Source organism: Talpa occidentalis, unplaced genomic scaffold, assembly GCF_014898055.3.
Source record: "Talpa occidentalis isolate TD23 unplaced genomic scaffold, MPIMG_talOcc4v2.1 talOcc4.3, whole genome shotgun sequence".
Classification (NCBI taxonomy): domain Eukaryota; kingdom Metazoa; phylum Chordata; class Mammalia; order Eulipotyphla; family Talpidae; genus Talpa; species Talpa occidentalis.
The window spans coordinates 125726070-125745653 of NW_023603184.1; positions in this window are offsets into that span (position 1 = coordinate 125726070).

A 19584-nucleotide genomic window follows, 5' to 3' on the forward strand; every position below is an offset into this window, starting at 1 on the left:
GCCTATATAAAGTCATCTGTAGGGAAGGAGCTGGGTGGGGCTGCTCTCCTTCTCTGTGTGATACCTCTGTGAATGGCTCGCGAAACAAATGCCGACTGCCACTTTTACTTTTAGCTTTTTGTCATAAAAGGCAAAATTACTTTTGTATTTTAGCTAGTGAAAGCAGGTACTACATGTTTTTTGTAATGGGGAAGTAGCATAATATGAACTTCCAAAAAGTGGGTTTACCTGTACAGGGACAGTCTAACTATGGTGTTTTATTTCTTTAGCTAGAACAACATGGAAAGCCAAGTTATCACAAAAACTAGTTAAGGTGTAATCAGAATAAAGGTAATTTTGGGGGGTGATGAGACAAATGTTCAGTGACTTCAGGCCATGCATGCCCAAAGTACCCACCTCCAAAAGGGTCTTCCTGTTACTCTGCATCAATTATTTCTATCAGGGTCCTCTTGGGGAAAGAGATGGCACACTCAAAGTTTTCATAGAAAGAATTTAAAAAAAGAGACTATTAGTAGCCATAGAGATTTTAAAAAAAGGAACCCTTTATAGGAGCAGGGTTAAGGGAAGTGCCCAAGATGACGAAGCATCTGTGGTTCTACAGCATTGGGGTGAGGTTACTGCTCCCAGGAGAGTAAGTGGTGTTAGACCAGCCAGCATGGGGCCAGAGGTATACAACAGCAGCTGTGGCCATAAATAGTGGAATACCACCGTTGTCAAAACCTCGCCAGTCAGGGAAGCAGCAGACAAAATAGGTGCCCTGGTCTTTTTTTCTTCCCACCCTCCAGTCTCCTCCAGTTGGTGGAACCCAACTTACAGCCCAGAAGCTGCCGTCCAAAGTACCTAACCCTCGGAGGTACAGCCAGGAAGAGAACAATTAGCAACAGAGCAGGAGAGGAAAGAAGAGCCAGCACATCCCTTTTTTTAAACTTCAGTTCTTCAGAAACTCATGTACTTTCAGTTCCTCCCAAGAGGAACTCTTTATTAAAATTCTGGAAAACTGCATTATTATTTACGATAGCAGGATTATGGCAGCAACCGAAGCAACAGAGGACTGGATAAAGAAGATGTGGTATGTCCACACAATGGAATACAGTTCAGCTTGAAGGCACAATGAAATGCTGCCATTTATAGCAAAATGGAAGAAGCTCGAGGGATTATCCAGAGTGCAGGTAGTTGGAAAGATAAAGACAAATATTGGAGAATGTAGTGCCAGGAAGGGCACAGAGCAGGATATCTATGACTGAGCAGACCGCAGGTAAAGGAGAGTCCTGGGGCCCTTGGTGGCTTTCTCAGGCTTTTACTGAGCTTTAACATGTAGTGCAGCAACCAGGTACATGGCAGGCAGGGGTGCAGGGGTGGGGTGGGGTGGGGTGGGGTGGGAGTGGGGGTGGGGGGTGGGCAGAAGGCCAGCAGGTCTCCAAGCCCAGGGCAAGTCTTCACTCCATGCTTCTCCTTTCTCCTGCCTCTGCTTCAGTCAGCCAAAATCTCAATACTGAGCCATGGCCCACAGAAGTAAACAATACATTTTATAACAATGTAACAAATGCAAGTTCCCCATCAGGCAGGGCAATCCTAATGGCAGGAGGCCAAAAAAGCCTGAGAATCATTTACCCTTAAGAGGATTTTACACTTACTACTAATATAAGAAAACACAGAGGATGAACTGATAAAACAAAATAATCATAAACTAGTGGACAATGATAACTGAAGTGGGATCTGAGGTTAAGGGGGGAGAAAAAGAAAAGACAAGGGGGCACAAGGGAGGGTGGGAAGGGGTAAAAAATGACATAGAGGACAGTTAAAAGGGACTCCCAAATGGCCAAATCTAGATGAATTGCACATCAAAATTAAAAAATTTCTGAAAAATAAAAAAAAAAAAATCTGAAAGACTTTTAATTAAGCAGCCACTATTTGGGTTTTGGAGAGAATAAATAGATAATCCTGTAAAATAAATGGCAGATGGAAACCATAATCTCTCATTTCTGATTTGTCAAGTTAAGTTGGAAGGAAGGACTTAGTGTGAGGACCTATGGAGCTACTAATAGTTTGTCAGTTTTCTCCATTCAGTCTCAGATGGCACCAAGGCACGTGGGGGAGAGTCTGTTCTTAGAGGAGGATAAAAGAGAAAATGTGCTTTTAAGACAATTTGCTCTTCCTCCCCCAAGGAAGGTGGGGAGGAAAAGGGGCAGCACCCCCCACCAGGGTAAAGCTGCCAGTGTGAAGTTCAGCACATGACCTTTGAGGGCAACCAATGCCTGAGAGGAAGAGGGATGAAACTGGGCCATACCTGTCTAGTGATTCTCCCCTCACTTAACAGAGAAGTCTCTGCTCTGCCTGACCAGTAAACTCAGGGCAGTAGAGGGGATTTTCTTTTCTCCAATGCATTTTCTCACTTACTGGTTCATCCAACATACATTGCATTCAGAAGTTAATGACCCATACATTGCATAGATGCATTCAGAAGTTAATGACCCTATAGATGCTGGGAATGCAACGAGGAATAGGATGCTATTTATCCCTATTTCGTAGTAATAACAACAACTAACAATTATTGAGGACGTTCCTTAAAGCAAGATGTATTTATTACTCATTTTTCATAAAATATTCACAGTCACCATATTAGACACTTGGACTAACCTTATTTTGCAGACGAAGACAATGAGGCTTGGCAAGGTGATGGGACTTGTTCAAAATCACAGAAATTGGCTAGTAGCAGAGCTAGGATTCGTATCTAAGCAGTTTGGCTCTAAGCTAGAGTTCTTAACTCCTTCCCATGTCACAGGCCAGAGCTGGAAACAGGAGTGTGAACAAATAATTACAGTGTAATGAATGAGGTAAGTGCTAATGGAGGGATGTATAATGTGCTAAGGGAGCAGAGGAAGGAGTGACTAACCAGGCATATGTGTATGACTTTTGTGCAATTTCCCTTCTCCATGGCCAGAAATGAACAGAGTGGAGTCTTTTCAGGGCATGCTTTATTATTACTATACATGGATGCAAATATAGAGCTCAATTCATGTTGCCCTGCTGCCCCGCCCAAGCATAACAGCACTTAAAATAATTTCTTCCTGACATCTTGGATCCCCTCCAAGAGATTTGTTCCAACTTTTGGACAAGGCAGAAACAGGAAGAGGATGTCCTAATGTTCCCTGACTGCAAACCCAAGCTGGAATTTGGAATAGTTTTGTGATTAAAATCATTGTTAAAATTCTACCATCCTATACTATGTGTATATGTTATATTATCATAGAGCAGCTGTGACACGTGTGCTATGTAGAATCTCTACAACTTTGAGATTGGCCACCTTTCTGTACTTCTACATTTTGTAAGTTTGTCAGAGTAAAATGTTTTCTCTTGTTAAAGTGAACTTTTCTCACCTCAAAGCTTTATTCTTTTTACCTTTGTCATAATTTAGTAGTAATGTATCACAATTTCTACTAATAACATAATAAATCCACTTCTCTGTTTCATCTCTAGGTAGGGATTGGTTCAATGTGGCCTGCTTTCATGAATCATCATGCAGTTATAACGTATCATGTTGGAGATACTGGGCACTCATATCAGCGGATATTAGAGTAAGCATCATTAAGTTTACATTACCAGACTGGTCACTGTAAACAGGTGCTGTCTGCTCTTGCCAAGTGATGGCCTATTCATGCCAGGATATTAAGCACATCCTGCCACTTGGAGTAAACACCAGGTGGGATTCTAATCCATTCAGCACAAAGCCCCTCACTCTTTCCTCCTTAATGAATGAAAACCTCTGGGCAGTCTCTGTGCAAGAATTCTCTTTACCTTTTGAAGTCAGTGAGTCTCATTCTAAAATAAACCAGGAGGATGGGATTAATGACTTCATTTACTCCCAAGCCTCCTCTACTCACCACCTATTTGTTGGAGTGACCTCAGAAACTCATAAGGAAGTTCCACATGTGGGCCCTTTCTTGTGCTAGAGTACTCTTTCAGGGTTGGAGAAATCCCCTCTCCTTTCTGAAGTTGAAGTTCCCTGAGAAGGGGTTCAATAGTGTAGTAGATGGAAAGGGACATTTTGTGGCGATCATAATGTAGTATAGACTGATGTTGAAGTATAAAGCTGTATACCTGAAATACATGCAATGCTTTAAACCAGTTATCTTTAAAAAAAAAAAAAAAGAAGAGAGAAAAAGAAACCTCTGGGAGTTTTGCACCCTTGACTCATCACCGTATTATTTTGCTATCATATTATTTTGTGGAGCAGACAAAAATGGGACGAGGGGGTCCTCATAACTATAGGATAACCTCTGGGTCTTATAGTAATCAAAACGTGGCTTTGGTCTGTAGAATAAATGGTGGCGGTTCTCACACCCAACCGGAGCCACCATCAGGGAAGTTTCCCAGGAGGAGATACTGCTCCACTTACTGACCCAGTGCCCCAAAACTTATGGGCACTACAGCTCTGTTTTCATGCTCTCTTCCTCAGCCATACTACATTGGTACTGGTGGTCTATAAATGGAGTATTTTGGAAGGGGGCACAGAGCAATAGCTTTTCAGGAAAAGAGGATGTGTCTTCAATAACATATCCATCATCAAAAGAATTATCTAAAAATTCACAATTGTGGTAAACCGCTGGCCCTCTTCCAATGTTGAGGGGTCTCTCCTTCCCCCTCATAATAACGGAATCCCTAGGTTCCCAGGAACAGCCTTGAAGCTCTGTTGGTCATATGGATGATGTTTTGGCTCATGGGGTGATGCCTTTTCTGAGTTGTGCCTTAAAGAGAAGAGTCAGGCTCTTCCTTTCTCTGTCTTATTTTCTAATTGGCTAGAATGTGAATTTGAGGGCGATCCACCCTGGACCACAAGGATCCAAGAGTTATAAGAGTTATAACATAGAAAACCTCTGGGTCTTGGGCCTTCCCTGGTGGCGCAGCGGTTGAGCACTGGGCTGCAAAGCTGCCTGCAGCCTCTGCAGCCCTGTTTCGATCCCTGGCCACCGGAGGAGGGTCCCACATGGCGCGCAGGCCTCACCTGCTGCCCGCTGCTCCACTCAGCAGTGTATTTCATCGGTCTGCCTGTTCTGTTCCCTGCTCTGGCTCTGGTGAATCCTCTCACCCTCCCGCGCATCTGACTGTACCCAGTGCTTGTATAAATAAATAAATAAATCTTAAAAAAAAAAAAAAAAAGAAAACCTCTGGATCTCTGAGTCTTGAGCTTCTGAACCAGGCCCGGATTGTTTATGCCCAGACTGGTAGAAGGGAGAGGACTCTGTCTGAATTACCATTATATGGAGTCTCTGTCAAAGAAGTCAAAACTTTATCCTCAGTCAGTGACTTTGGCTTTCAGTAGAGTCTATTTTATTTATGACTATTGTCTCAATAATTCAACTCATCTGTTTCAACAGGAAATATTACTCCTTTCTGAATGCTGTAGCTTCCATTTAGGGTGCTGCATTTAGGAGGCTACACAGAGAAAGAAAGTGTTCTGAAGTTAGGCCTAAAGTAGAATAGGGAGTGGAAATTTAGACATTTTAACTTAGACTCTTGTCCTGTCCAGAATTGTGGTTTCCAACATCATGTATTTCTCTGGCATTGCCCATGATTGACGTTCATAAGAGCAGGAGTAGACATGACTACAGTGTTTGAATTTGTTGCTAGGACATCTATGGAATTTCCATTTTTAACCCCAGAGAAGAAATCTCATTTTTCTCTGATGCTATATTCTCCTTTAGCCAGAAACACAAGGAAACCACTGTTTGCTGTGGTGTTTTGGCAGAACTCTGAAGTATGGTCTGAATCTGGGAACCCACAATCCAAGAATAAGGCACCATTTACATACAAAATTGTTGAATTTGGGCAGTAACTGTGTTCAGCTATGCTTGGGAAGCCACCGTCTTGCAGGGTCAAAAAGAGCTTATTTTTTCAAGTAGTGTGTTTCACTGTTTACTGGCGACTACCAAAATAATTATTTCCTGTGTGGGTCACTGGCAGTGAGGTAATCCCAAGGAAAATGTTCCATTGTGCTTACTGGGTTGGGCTGTGCAGCAGCTCCAGACATTCCCTTAAAGGAACAGTAATTGTGTCAAATGGTAAAGTCTGATTCACAAGTCCCTCAGATGGAGCTTCACTTTCTTTTTTTTTTTTTTTACTTTTTTTTTTTTATAATAAATTTTATTTTTATATTCCCCCATACAATTGCAGCCCCCCCATTCTGACCCCAATCTCTCCCCTCCCACCCCCACCCCCTTAAAAGTGTCTCTGGTTCGTAGTTTTTTGTTGATTTTGATTTTCACTTTCTTATAGTTATTTGTTTTCCTGGTCCCTTATTTAAGTTTTCTAGATTCCTGCTATGAGTGAGACCATCCGGTATTTTTCTTTTTCTTTTTGGCTTATTTCGCTGACCATGATCCCTTCCAGCGCCATCCATGTTGCTGCAAATTGCATGTGTTTATCTTTTTTGAATGCTGAGTAATATTCCATGGTATATATGTACCACATCTTCTTGATCCAGTCATCTATTTTTGGGCATTTGGGTTGTTTCCAAAGCTTAGCTATTGTAAACAGTGCTGCTATAAACATAGGGGTGCAGGTGTTCTTTGGAATTGATGTTTCTGTGTCCTTTGGGTAAATACCTAGGAGTGGAATTGCTGGATCATATGGAAGCTCTATGTTTAGTAGGTCCAGAAATCTCCACACAGCTCTCCACAGTGGTTGGACCAGTTTGCACTCCCACCAACAGTGCAGAAGAGTTCCTTTTTCTCCACACCCTCGCCAACATTTGTTATTGCTAGTTTTTTAATATGTGCCATTCTCACTGGTGTAAGATGGTATCTCATTGTAGTTTTGATTTGCATTTCCCTGATGACAAGTGATGCTGAACATTTTTTCATATGCCTGTTGGCCATTTGCATTTCCTCTTCAGAGAAGTTTCTTTTTAGCTCTTCTGCCCATTTTTTGACTGGATTATTTTCTTTGTTGTTGTTGAGTCTCATCAGCTCTTTGCAGATTTTTGTGATCAGTCCTTTATCATTAGTGTTGGGTGCAAAAATGTTCTCCCAGTTGGTGGTGTTTTTGTTATTGTCTCTTTGCTTTTTGAGGCATGCTATTGTTTGCTCATGCACTGGGCACAGTCAGAAGCTGAGAGAATGAGCAGAGCAGTACACTGCTGAGCTTCACTTTCCTAGCATGGATAACTTTGAGGGATCCTTGTGAGCAATTGAATACAGACAATTGAATACAGAATATGTGTGTACATACAGGTTGAAATATCTGTGGGTGCCTTTATATTGGTTCATTTAAATAGTTTTATAGATATTGTAGGGGACTATCTAATGAGTCAAGATAATAATCTCTGTTTCAATCAATGCAAAAGCAGTCACATACACTGTTGCAGGTGTTATTGGTCTATTTGTCATCTTGAACACTTGAAGATGTGTTTCATTTGTCTTCCCAGCCTCTACTAATGGTCCATCATAGAGTGCAATGCTCATTCATTACCTGTGGATGAATGTATGGTTAACCAAGAAAGTGGCTTCCAACAAGCAGACAACTCCAGAACCAATTTCCATAGTACCATGACACTGATATGACAGAGTTTGCCAAAAATAGCATCTGGCCAACCAGGATTGGATCATCCCTGGGATGCCAAACACCATGATTCTAGAGAATTAACAATGCAGCGCTTCCTATTGCCATCCTCCCTGGAATCAGAGAAGTAGAAACAGCAGTTGTCAGATTCTGGCACAGCAAGTAGTGTGAACTGTGGAAGCTGGATCTACAGGTGACACATAGTCAAACTAGGTAAAATGGAAGCCACTTTTGCTCCAATAAGCAGAGCAATGTTTTTGAGTATTTGAAGGTAAATAGATATTTTGAATATCTGAAGGTAAATAGGTATTTTACTCTGCTTTACCTTCCATTACTGTTCCTGTATAGAATGCATTAATATATAACATAATACTGTGTATTATAAAAGAGAACATTCATCACTGATTAATTTACTCACCAAATTTTTCATGGAACGTATGTTATATACTAGATACTGTATTGGTGCTGGAGCATAGAGGTGAACAAGCCACATGTGGTTTCTGTCCTTAGAAGTTTTGCCTCTACTGGAAAGATAGACAAAACCACAAATAAATAATTAAAAATTGTGGTCATTTGAAAAAATGCAAACTGGATATTGAGATAGAGAATAAAAGAAGTATCTAATTTATATAAGGTACTCAGATTTGACTGTTGGAAATGAACCTTGGTAAGACTAAAAGGGAAAGAACATTCCAGAGAGGAAAGAGTTTATGTCAAGGATCTGATGCTTGAAAACAATTGGCATTTTAGAGGAGGAAAAACCCTCATGCCAATGTTCCTGGGTCTGCAGCAGAGTGAGGAGGAGAATGTAAGTGGCAGGAGGAGGTAAGGGTTTTTGGATCTACTGTCAAGATGGGAGAATCAAATGGAAGATGTGGAGTATTTCCAGAATGGCTAGGGTGTTTGTCATTATAATCCAGAACCAGAGGTTTGAGCTGGAGTGTGGGCCTTGCACCATATATTGAAAGTCTCTTGTCAGCTACTATATGTTCCACCCTGCTGAGTAATAGTGAGCAGAATGGAAAGTTGGAATTCATCTAATATGTGGGAGAAAAACAAATAGAACTGTAGCATTTATGATCTGGTCCAAGTGTCAGACCCAAAGGAGAAAATCATGGCTGGGAGTGCCCAGTCAAGCTCAGTCAGTATTGGGACCAGTGGGATCTAATGTTGGCCAGCAAAAAAAACAAAAAACAAATCCCACAAACAAGCAAAACAAACAAAAAACTCAACAAACAATAAATTGATGTCTTTATTTTTACTAACCTTTCTAATTGAAATTTAGCATGTCAATGATATATTTAGGCCACAAACCACAAAAATTTTCGCAGTCATGTGACTTTGTCATCAGTAGAGACCACAGATATTTTCATATCACATTTTAGTTGTTACAGGTACTTGAAAATATTTATGCTCATCACTACTTCATAATTTTTTAAAATTTTATTTTATATATTTTTTACATCATTTTTCATTTTTGCACAATGTATGCATTTTCATCTTGGTTACAGTCCCCATATAATTCCCACCCCCCTTGTTTTGATCCTACTCCCTTCTCCCCCTCCTCCAGTGTGTCTCTGGTTTATAGTTGCTTGTTGATTTTGATTTTTACTTTATTATAATTAGTATTTTTCCTGGTCCCTTATTTAGGTTTTCTAAATTCCTGCTATGAGTGAGACTATCTGGTATTTTTCTTTTTCTTTCTGGCTTATTTTACTGAGCATGATCCCTTCTAGCTCCACTCATGCAAATTGCATGAGTTTCTCTTTTTGATAGCTGAGTAATATTCCATTATGTATATGTACCACATCTTCTTGATCCAGTCATCTATTTTTGGACCTTTGGGTTGTTTCCATAGCTTACCTATTGTAAATAGTGCCGCTATAAACATAGGGGTGCAGGTGCTCTTTTGAATTAATGTTTCTGTGTCCTTTGGGTAAATACCTAGGAGAGGAATTGCTGGATCATATGGAAGCTCCATCTTTAGCAGATTGAGGAATCTCTACACAGCTGTCCACAGTGGTTGGACCAGTTTGCACTCCCACCAATAGTGCAAGAGATACCTTTTTCTCTATATCCTCACCAACATTTGTTGTTGCCAGTTTTTTTAATATGTGTCATTCTCACTGGTATAAGATGATATCTCACTGCAGTTTTGATTTGCATTTCCCTGATTACAAGTGATGTTGAACATTTTTCCATATGCCTGTTGGACATTTACATTTCCTCTTTGGAGAAGTTTCTTTTTAGCTCTTCTGTCCATTTTTTTTTTTCAGTTTTATATTTCTCTTGCTTTTTTTTTCATTTATTTTATTTTATGTATTTCCTACATCATTTTTCATTTTTGTACAATATATGCATTTTCACCTTGGTTATAGTCCCCATACAATTCCCACCACCCTTCTGCCCATTTAAAAAAAAAGATTTATGTATTTATTTATATCAGAACTGGGGTACAGGCTAGATGCATGGGAGGGTGAGAGGATTCACCAGAGACAGAGTGGGGAGCAGAACAGGCAGACGGACCGAAGTACACTGCTGAGGGGAGCAGCGGGCGTGACAGGAGAGGTCTGCTTTGCCATGTGGAGCCCTCGCCGGCCAGCTGGGATAGAACCTGCACTGCAGAGGCTGTGGACAGCTTCACAGCGCAGTGCTCAACTGCCTGCACCACCAGGGGAGGCCTGCTTCTGCCCATTTTTTGACTGGGTTATTTACTTTGTTTTTGTTGAGTCTCATCAGCTCTTTGTAGATTTTTGTGATTAGTCCTTTGTCATTAGTGTTGTGTGCAAAAATTTTCTCCCAGTCAGTGGGGTGTCTCTTTGTTTTGGTTACTACCTCTTTTGCTGCACAGAAGCTCTTTAATTTGATGTAGTCGCAGCTGTTTATCTTTGCCTTCACTATCACTGCTTTGGGTGATGTGTCTTTAAAGATGTTACTGAGGTGTATGCCATGTAGTGTTTAGCTTATGTTTCCTTCTATATGTTTTATGGTTTCAGGTCTTATGAATGCCACAGAAAAATTAATCAAACAAATCAATCAGTTTAGTAAAGTAACAGGATACAAAATCAACACACAAAAATCAGTAGCCTTCCTATACACAAACAATAAATCTGAAGAAGAAATCAAGAAAACCATCCTTTTACTATTGAAACAAAAAAAAATTCAAATATTTGGGAATAAACCTAACAAAAGAGGTAAAGGACCTATACAAAGAAAACTATAAAACACTGTTAAAAGAAATAGAAAAAGACACAAAGAAATGGAAAGACATCCCCTGCTCTTGGATTGGAAGAAATAACATTATCAAAATGGCCATCCTACCAAAAGCAATTTACAGATTCAATGTTATTCCAATAAAAATTTCAATGACATTCTTCAAAGAAACAGAACAAATATTGATGAAATTCATATGGAGCCACCAAAACCCCCAAATAGCCAAAGCTCTCCTGAAAAAAAAAAAAGAGAATGGAGGTATCATACTCCCAGGCTTCAAACTATATACTACAAAGCCATAATCAAAACTGCATGGTATTGGAACAAGAACAGACACCATGGACCAATGGAACTGAATAGAAAATCCAGAAATAAACCCAAGATTTACGGTCAACTAATCTTTGACAAAGGAGCAAAGAATATGCAATGGAGCAAAGAAAGTTTGTTCAGTAAATGTTGCTGGGAAAACTGGGTTGCTACATGCAAAAGAATGAAGCTTGACTACTACCTCACACCATGCACAAAAACCAACTCAAAATGGATTAAAGAACTAAACATAAGACCTGAAGCTGTTATAGGACAGCCCCGATATTGAACGGGTTGCCTGGCTGTGGGTCCTCACCCGCGCGCTTAAAAGGGACTTATTAATACTCCACTACAGGCACACACAAAAGGTTAATAAAAGGTTTATTTACAAGGGAAAAGGAAATAAGGAAAATGTACAACTCAGGGAGAAAATAGGGAAATAAAGTCTTTAATGCGTCCTACCCGATCCGCCGACCTGGAAACCCAAAGTCACTCTCAGAGCTGGCAGACGTGGCTAGCTGGTGGAGAGCCAAAATTGGGGACCCCCTCCAAAGCACATGTGTCTGGCTTTATATCAACCTGGCTGCTTAACCCCACCCCCAGGTCCCAGCCACCTTCCCTTTGGTGGTGATGGGATTTGGAGTTCCCAGTGTCTTTGGCTTTGGCCTGGGGTGGGGGTGGAGTCCACAAAGCCTGTATGGAATTAGCTTTAGGACATCCTTTCCCCCTAACAATTCTACTTCATAATTTTATACCATAGCTGAATGTTGTTATTGAATGTGTTAATAAAGCACATTTATTACCATATTGGTTTTAAAAAATATTTGAAAACTGCATTTTAGTACTTCTGGTTTTTCTTTGTAATCCTATCTAATTTTTGCATTTCAGAACATGGTGGTGAGAAGGAGTTCATAGGCTCGCACACTGCCACAGAGGTTCCTGACACAAAAGACTAAGAACCACTGTTACAGAGCAACCTCGATATTAAACGGGTTCCTGGCTGTGGGTCCTCACCCGCGCTTTAAAGGGACTTATGAATACTCTACTACAGACACACACAAAAGGGTTAATAAAAGGTTTATTTACAAGAGAAAAAGAAATAAGGAAAATGTACAACTCAGGGAGAAAACAGGGAAATAAAGTCTTTAATGCGTCCTACCCGATCCGACGACCTGGAAACCCAAAGTCACTCTCAGAGCTGGCCGGACGCTGCGAGCTGGTGGAGAGCCAAAATGGGGGTCCCCCAAAGCCCATGTGTCTGCCTTTTATATCCACCTGGCTGCTTAACCCCACCCTCAGGTCCCAGCCACCTTCCCTTTGGTGGTGATGGGATTTGGAGTTCCCAGTGTCTTTGGCTTTGACCTGGGGTGGGGGTGGAGTCCACAAAGCCTATATAGAATTAGCTTTGGGACATCCTTTTCCCCCTAACACCACCAGACTTAGAGGATGCTGGGGACACAATATCCCTGTGTTTACTTTCATCTGAGGCATTTTACAATTCTGAGTAGAAAAATGGAAGAGGCAGTTAGTTCATGTCAACTTCGTTTGTGCAGAAACACATACCTATTTTCACCCAACTTGTAGGTCAATTCAGAGACTGAATTTCTGAGAATATAGCAAGTGATTGATCTAGAGAGACTAGAGATAGACCTGGGAAAACATGCCCAAGGAAGTGGGTACAAAGAGTGCATTTCCACAGAGCTAGCCTCAGTAGAGATCTGGGAATAGAATGAACATTATTTTCTCAAAATCGCGACCACCAGGGCCTGGAGAAAGTCTGAACTAGTATGGAGCCTTCCTATTCCCTTAACTGTAACCTCGGGGGCCCTAGGAGACAGGACATCTGCAAGCGCAATGCAAATCATTAGCCAGTCTGCCACCTCCCACTGCTCAGCCACCTGATGGATGCTATTTTTAGGAAGCCTAATTTCTCAGCACCAACAGCAAGCCCTGAGAAGTCAGCCTGGCTTCCCAAGTCTGAGGTGGCACCCAGAGATAAGCACTATACCTTCACATCCCCTCTGCTGAAATTAAAATGCTTCTATTTTTGCATCTCAAAGGGAGGGAGAAGGGAGGATGAAGAGGTGTTTCTTTACTTCTTCAGAGATTTTAGAAATTGAATTTGAAGTTTAAGAGGTCATTCACTCACCCCATCCTTTCCATTCTTCACAAACAGAAAGGTGGTTTTTGAAAATGCCTCTCCCATTGATTTACAAAGTCTAGTGGAGGCTTGTTCTGAAGGGATGGTTTAAGGAATCTATAGTTTAATGGCAAAGAGCAAATGGGTTAGATTCAAATAATTTGCTAAGATCTCGGGCCTGGAAGAAGTGTGTTGTGTGTTCAGCTCTTTTCAGCAGCTTGCTAGGTTTTCTCATCTATTAAACGCACCAATGATAATGGTTCTAACACGGAGTTTTATGAGATAATGTGTGTGAAATGAAAAGTGCCTGGACAATGTCAATCTGACTTCTATTAATGCTAAGATACCAGCTTTGTCCTAGGCCTACTCCTATCATCTCCCCCTTTCCCCCCATAGGTGATCTTCTTTCACTTCTCTGCAATATCTACCTTGCCCGAGAGTGAAAACATGCTTATCTCTTTGTCTCGACCACCTTAAACAAACCCTCCCTGGCCTTAGTCTCCCTGGGGTCCCTGCTGCCTCCCCTAGCTTCCCCCGACCGACCCCTGCCCCCACCGTTGGGACCAGCTTTTGTACAAGGCGGAGGGTTTGGCTCTGGGCTGGGTGGCAGCTCAGTGGTGAAGCTTCTGCCCCTGTAGGTGGAGCCTGTGGCTTTCTAGCAATGCTGGTGGTTGGTGGGTAAGCATTCTAATTCTGGGGTGCTTATTGTGGCCACACATCTTAGCCACATTCTCCGGTAGTACTTGATCAATGATATTTTCATGACCCTTTCTGGTCTTTTTCTTTCTCTCTCCTATTTGGTTTTGAACTGAATTAGCAAATTAGAGCATAACCTGTTAGCCTCCTCAAACTCCAACAATGGAAGAATGCCAAGATTTAAGAGACAGGTGGGGAAGAGCAGTCTGCAATCTGATGTGTGTTCATGGCTTTTTTATAATCCCGATAGGGGAGCCACAGAGAGTCTCTGCTGTCCCCACCCCTGGCGCTTCCCATGACCCCACCGAACAGGCATAAGGTCTCTGAAATCCTTTTCTGCACTGTGATTCAGGCAGCTGATGGGGATCGACTGGAGTTGATGTAAGAGATTAAACCTCTTTGAACACCTGGATCTAATATACTGTTATCTCCTAAAGCTGTAGCAGCAGCCTAGATCTGTGCCCTGACCCTTACTGTGAGGCTTCGCCATTGTTCTCAGTACAAAAAACAAAACAAAACAAAACAAAACAAAACAAAAAACCAACTTCTGACAAGGCCTGGCTGCCCCCAACTGCCTTTCCGCAGGGTTCTTTTCCTTCCAGCCACACTGAGCAACTGCGCTTCCCTAAGCAAATAATGCACTTAGACTTTTGCCAACAGTATATATTTTGCCCTGAAGGAAAGTCCCCTCTTCCCCATAGCTGTCTGGCCCGTATCACTAATCCTTCAAATCACAGCATTTCTGCCCAGAGAAGCCTCTGCAGGCAAGTTAGGCTCTGATTCTTGCTCAATCTTTCTTCCGGACTTGCATTCCCTGGGGATAGGGGTTACTTAATGCCTTGGTATCCCTGGATCCTCAGCGTGTAGAACAAGCCCTTCCCTAGCTTGGGCGCTGGATACAGGTTTGTTGGTATGCATTTTCAAGACCACTATTCTGCTTCAAAGCCTGTTAAAAATCCCAATTATGCTAGACAAGCCCTATAGCCATTTGACATAGCAAGGCAGGAGAGATTTCTTTCACCCAATGGCAGCATGTGAAATCAACACAGATTAGAATTCCTGACATGGCTGAGATTTCCCTGAGTTTCCAATCTCAATTTTTCCCCTCAAGAAAGAGAATGATAAGTTTTAGTCACTCCAAATCTGAGTAGTCTATAACATAACAGAGGCTCCATGCTGTGAAAATACCCACAGCCTAGAATTTTCCTCAAGACCATGTAGCAAAGGCATCATGTGCACTGTGGTGTTAATGGATGTTTCTGGATGAATTCTTAGACAAATATTGGATTTGTCTGAACCTTGCATTAGTCCATAGCCTCTTTATTCTTGCTCCAAACTGTTACTATTGGGCTTTTGTAACACTGCAGTTATAGCTTTTTTTTTCCTCCTTACTTTTTTCATATTCCCTCCAATATTTCTAGGAGAAAACATAAAATCCTCAATTTTATCACCTGTATACATGGGAGGTTAATAAACGTGTGTGTGTGAGTGTGTGTGTGTGTGTGTGTGTGTGTGTGAAGATATGGAAGACAGAAAGAGTAGTAATGTGTATTTCTAAAACTTAAAGGAAAAATTAAGGCTTAAAATCTTGGCATGCTTTCAGCTTTGTACTATATCTGGCAAATAGAAAATACTTAATACATTTTAGTTACAGTTATTATAATTGTTAATTTTATTATTAGCAGTAGTAGGATCCAATACCCGAGAACAGGTTGTTTTTATACCAGTAGCAAAGCAAGTGTGGGAAGTAGGCTTGCCTGACCCTGCGTTCTCCATAGGAAGTAGAGATTGTATATATTAGCTAGAGTTCGCCCATGCTACTTTTGGGACAAACAGGATCATGTGTTCCAAACAGAGGTCAACAGCTGTTATTCCTCTGTGGCATTCCAGAGATGGGGACAGATGTATTCAGATTGACCTTCCTCATTCAATGAGTGTGGGAACTGGTGAATAAGGGTAGGGGAAAAGGACGTACAGCAGGGGGGAGGGAAAGGCTGTTCCCAGAGGGGGGTCAGTAACATGAGAGACCATTGAAAGCAATGTTGAAATTAACAGTTCTATTTCCTGGAGATTTTGTACTGAAAACATGTTAGGGGAAGAAGGACCTTAAAATTGTCCCAAAAGGAGGAAAACCAGGCGTAACAGTTTTCCCAAGGCCAGGACAAGATTGCACTTCCTGAAGAGGCCAGAGGTTGCTGCCTTACCATTCCACTGATTGCACAGCAGGGAATAGAAGAGGGTCAAATCAGGTTCAAAACAAGATGTGCAGAGAAATACATTCCTTACCTTACCCTCCCAACCCCAGTCATATTTAATTAACATTCCTGTTTCCAGAAAAATATCCAAATTCCCAGTGGCCTCAAAAGATAAAGAATTCAGGCTGATGCAGGGTCCTGGTACCTTTGTGTAATGTCAGCAGAATGGCAGGCAGCTTGTCTTCCATGAGGCCAAGAGAATGTGGCTCAGTGAGACCTCCAGATTTTCAGGGTAATGGACTTTGAAACAGTGTTGTGGGCTTTGCGGATAACAGTATCTTTGGGTCCTACGACCTGCAAGTAGACACTGTCATAGCACTGTAGCCAACATCAGATTGGTCCTTAATAATGGTGACTGACATTTTCTGTATCTTCCACTCCCTTTCTGCTTTTTTGTCTGATTATCAAGTGAATGGGCCTGTTGGCATGGAACTGTCCTGAAGCTGAGGGCGGCCTGGACTGGGCTCATGATGTATCCTTACTGACAGCAGACAAATTCCTTATCTCAGCCAGATGAACTCCCCTAGAAAGATGTCAATACTATACAAATGTTGTATCTTCCCCTTGGCTAGATCTGCCTAAGTAGAAGATCAGCAAGGAAGTAATGAGAATTGCTTACTCCTGACCAATGGAAGGCTTTGCACGTCACATGCAGAATCTTTATGAAGTTGGCTGCTTAAGGTTACATGTGCCTACCAAGAAGATACACATCCCTTTACAAACCTTGTTCCTAACCACTGCTCTAGCAGTCAGATATTCAAGCTTTGGTTGATGGGTACCATCCATGCCCGCTTTTCCTATGATATTAGAATCACTTTTTCAAATCAGACTGATTTAAATTGAAACCTTCATTTTGCTAATTATTGTTACCATTTCACCATTATTGTTACCTTCAGTTCTGCATTCCTATACAAGGTCAGAACTGCCCTTCAGAAACCAATCAGTCATAGGAGCCAAACCTTACAAGGTGCCTTTCAAATCAACCAAGAGCAGAAGGCTTGATCACACTGGGAAGGGTATGCATCAAGAGGTATGACCAGGAACGTTGGGGGGACTGAGGACCAATGTATGACAAGGGAACCCAGAAGCTGATCAGTGGAATACCTTGTTGATAAGACTAGAACCATGGATGGGGGCCTGGGGTATGGTTTTGATTACAATACTTGGTCATCAAGCTGATATAATGGTCAGCCCACTCATGTCCCCCCAAGCCCTAGATGACATTACTTAGTTTCACCCATACTTTTCTCCTTGTCCTCCTAACCCATGTACTGATGCTGTATGATTATTCTATCAAAAACAGCCAGGATCTTGCTCTTCAGCAGCATCCTGCATTTTGCAGCCTGCTCCATGACTCCCGTCTCTTTATCAGTTTGGTGTTGCCCGATGCAACACCTCTCTAAGATTCTGCTTCTGTCTTTATACAATCGAGACATGAATAGCATCCTCCCCCAAGGACTGTTGTAGAGATTCAGTGAGCAAAAGCGCTTAGCACCATAGTTGCGTATGGGAAGACTCCAATAATGTTAGTTCTTGCTTTCACCACTTGCAGCGATAGGCCTGCTTGTAAGTGGTCTGTAAGTGGTTACGACATTTTTTGGTAATTATTTTAAGCTATTTTCTGCCATATTTTTTCATGTAATCCTTGAGTAAAGCCTCCTAGATTGTTCCTGCAAATGTATCTCTTTGTAATATTTATTGACTCAGTGGGATTAGTCAATCAATATGACAGCTATTTCTTGTTTTTCATTTCTTTGAGGCTTGGTATCATTTTATTTTCAGGCTTTGGTCCTGGTGAATTGTGATAACACACACAAATTTCTTAACTTCATCTTTTTTTGGACATAAAGTTTTTCATACCAGCAGCTGTGGTAATAGTGCATAGCTCAAAGAGAGGAACTCAGGCTTCATTATTTTCTCACAATCACCATGTCAGTATTTGAACCTCCATAAGGCAAAGATTTGGGGAAAAAATTAGACACTGAAATAAAAGGCAAGTCCCTAGCTGGAATTTAGATCAAAGAAGATGTTATTTTGGTAGACTTGCTCTACATGACTTAGAGAGTGCACAAGGATTTCTCACTGCTGTCCAGCTTGACAACTGTAATTCTTGACTCTTCAATGACAATTTGTAATTTTCATAGTATATGTTATTATTCAAGTATGTGCATCAAAGAGAATTACTACGCTAATTTCTCAATCAGGGCTCAGGTGATACTCATGCTAGGAGGTAAAAATCAATCTACATACATGTATCAAATGTATTCAATGATCCATTTTGATTGATCCAACAAACATTTATTCAGCCCCTACAATGAGTATGAAAGAAAGATTCATTAAATCTTATTTCTGCCTTAAGAGTGGAGAAATTATAGTTACTTCTACTAGTAACTGTTTGAGTAAGGTATTTTCATCCCCATTTTACACACAAGAATTGAGACTACTACTTTCTAAGATCATATGGCTACAAAGTGGCCTAGTTGGGATTTGACCCCTAAGTACATGACATTTTAAGTCCTGCCTGCATTTTTATCATTGAAATCCCCAAATTAGTTGTCTTTCTTCTTCTGCATTCAAAATAGTAAACTGAGTCCTTGCTTTGAGTATAATAAATATTCTCAGTCAGCCCAGAGGAGAGAGGAAGGAGATGCTGAATGGTCAGAAATGACTCTGACCTGGACTGAGAGGGAACGAAGTAGAGCTCTGGGTCTCTTACATTATCCAGCTCGCACAGAGTAGGGGGAGCCCACAGGAGGAATACAGGGCTAAAGTTCCAACCAGCGGTAAGGTGCATTTTAAACTGGAATAGTCTTAGGAAACAAGGTACAGGAAGATTATCCTGGTCAGGGTCCCAGGGAGAGGAACCTGCAATTGCAGCCATATTGATTAGGGATCAGGAGGGCAATGGTGGAGTATTTCATTCTTACAGTATTCTACAGAGCATTCCCTTTATGCTAGACACGGGATACAGCAGTGAACTAGAGAGAAGTGGACTCTACCTTCGAAATATTTATAATCTAGTGGAGGACATAGCCTGCAAACAAAAAATGGTACAAACAAAGGTGCGGTCACTTTTCCTTCATGTCTTGTACCTCACTTTTTATTTTTTTTATTTTTTTAATTTTTTTTATTTTATTTATTTTTTTTTATAGAGGCATGTTTTATTTATTTATTTATTTGTTTGTTTGTTTGTTTATACATGCACTGGGTACAGTCAGAAGCGCAGGAGGGTGAGAGAATTCACCAGAGCCAGAGCAGGGAGCAGAGCAGGCAGAAGGACCGAAGTACACTGCTGAGGGGAGCAGCGGGTGGCAGGAGAGGTCTGCGCGCCATGCGGGACCCTCCTCCGGTGGCTGGGGAGCAGCCGGGGATTGAACCGGCGCCGCAGAGGCCGCAGGCAGCTTCGCAACCCAGCGC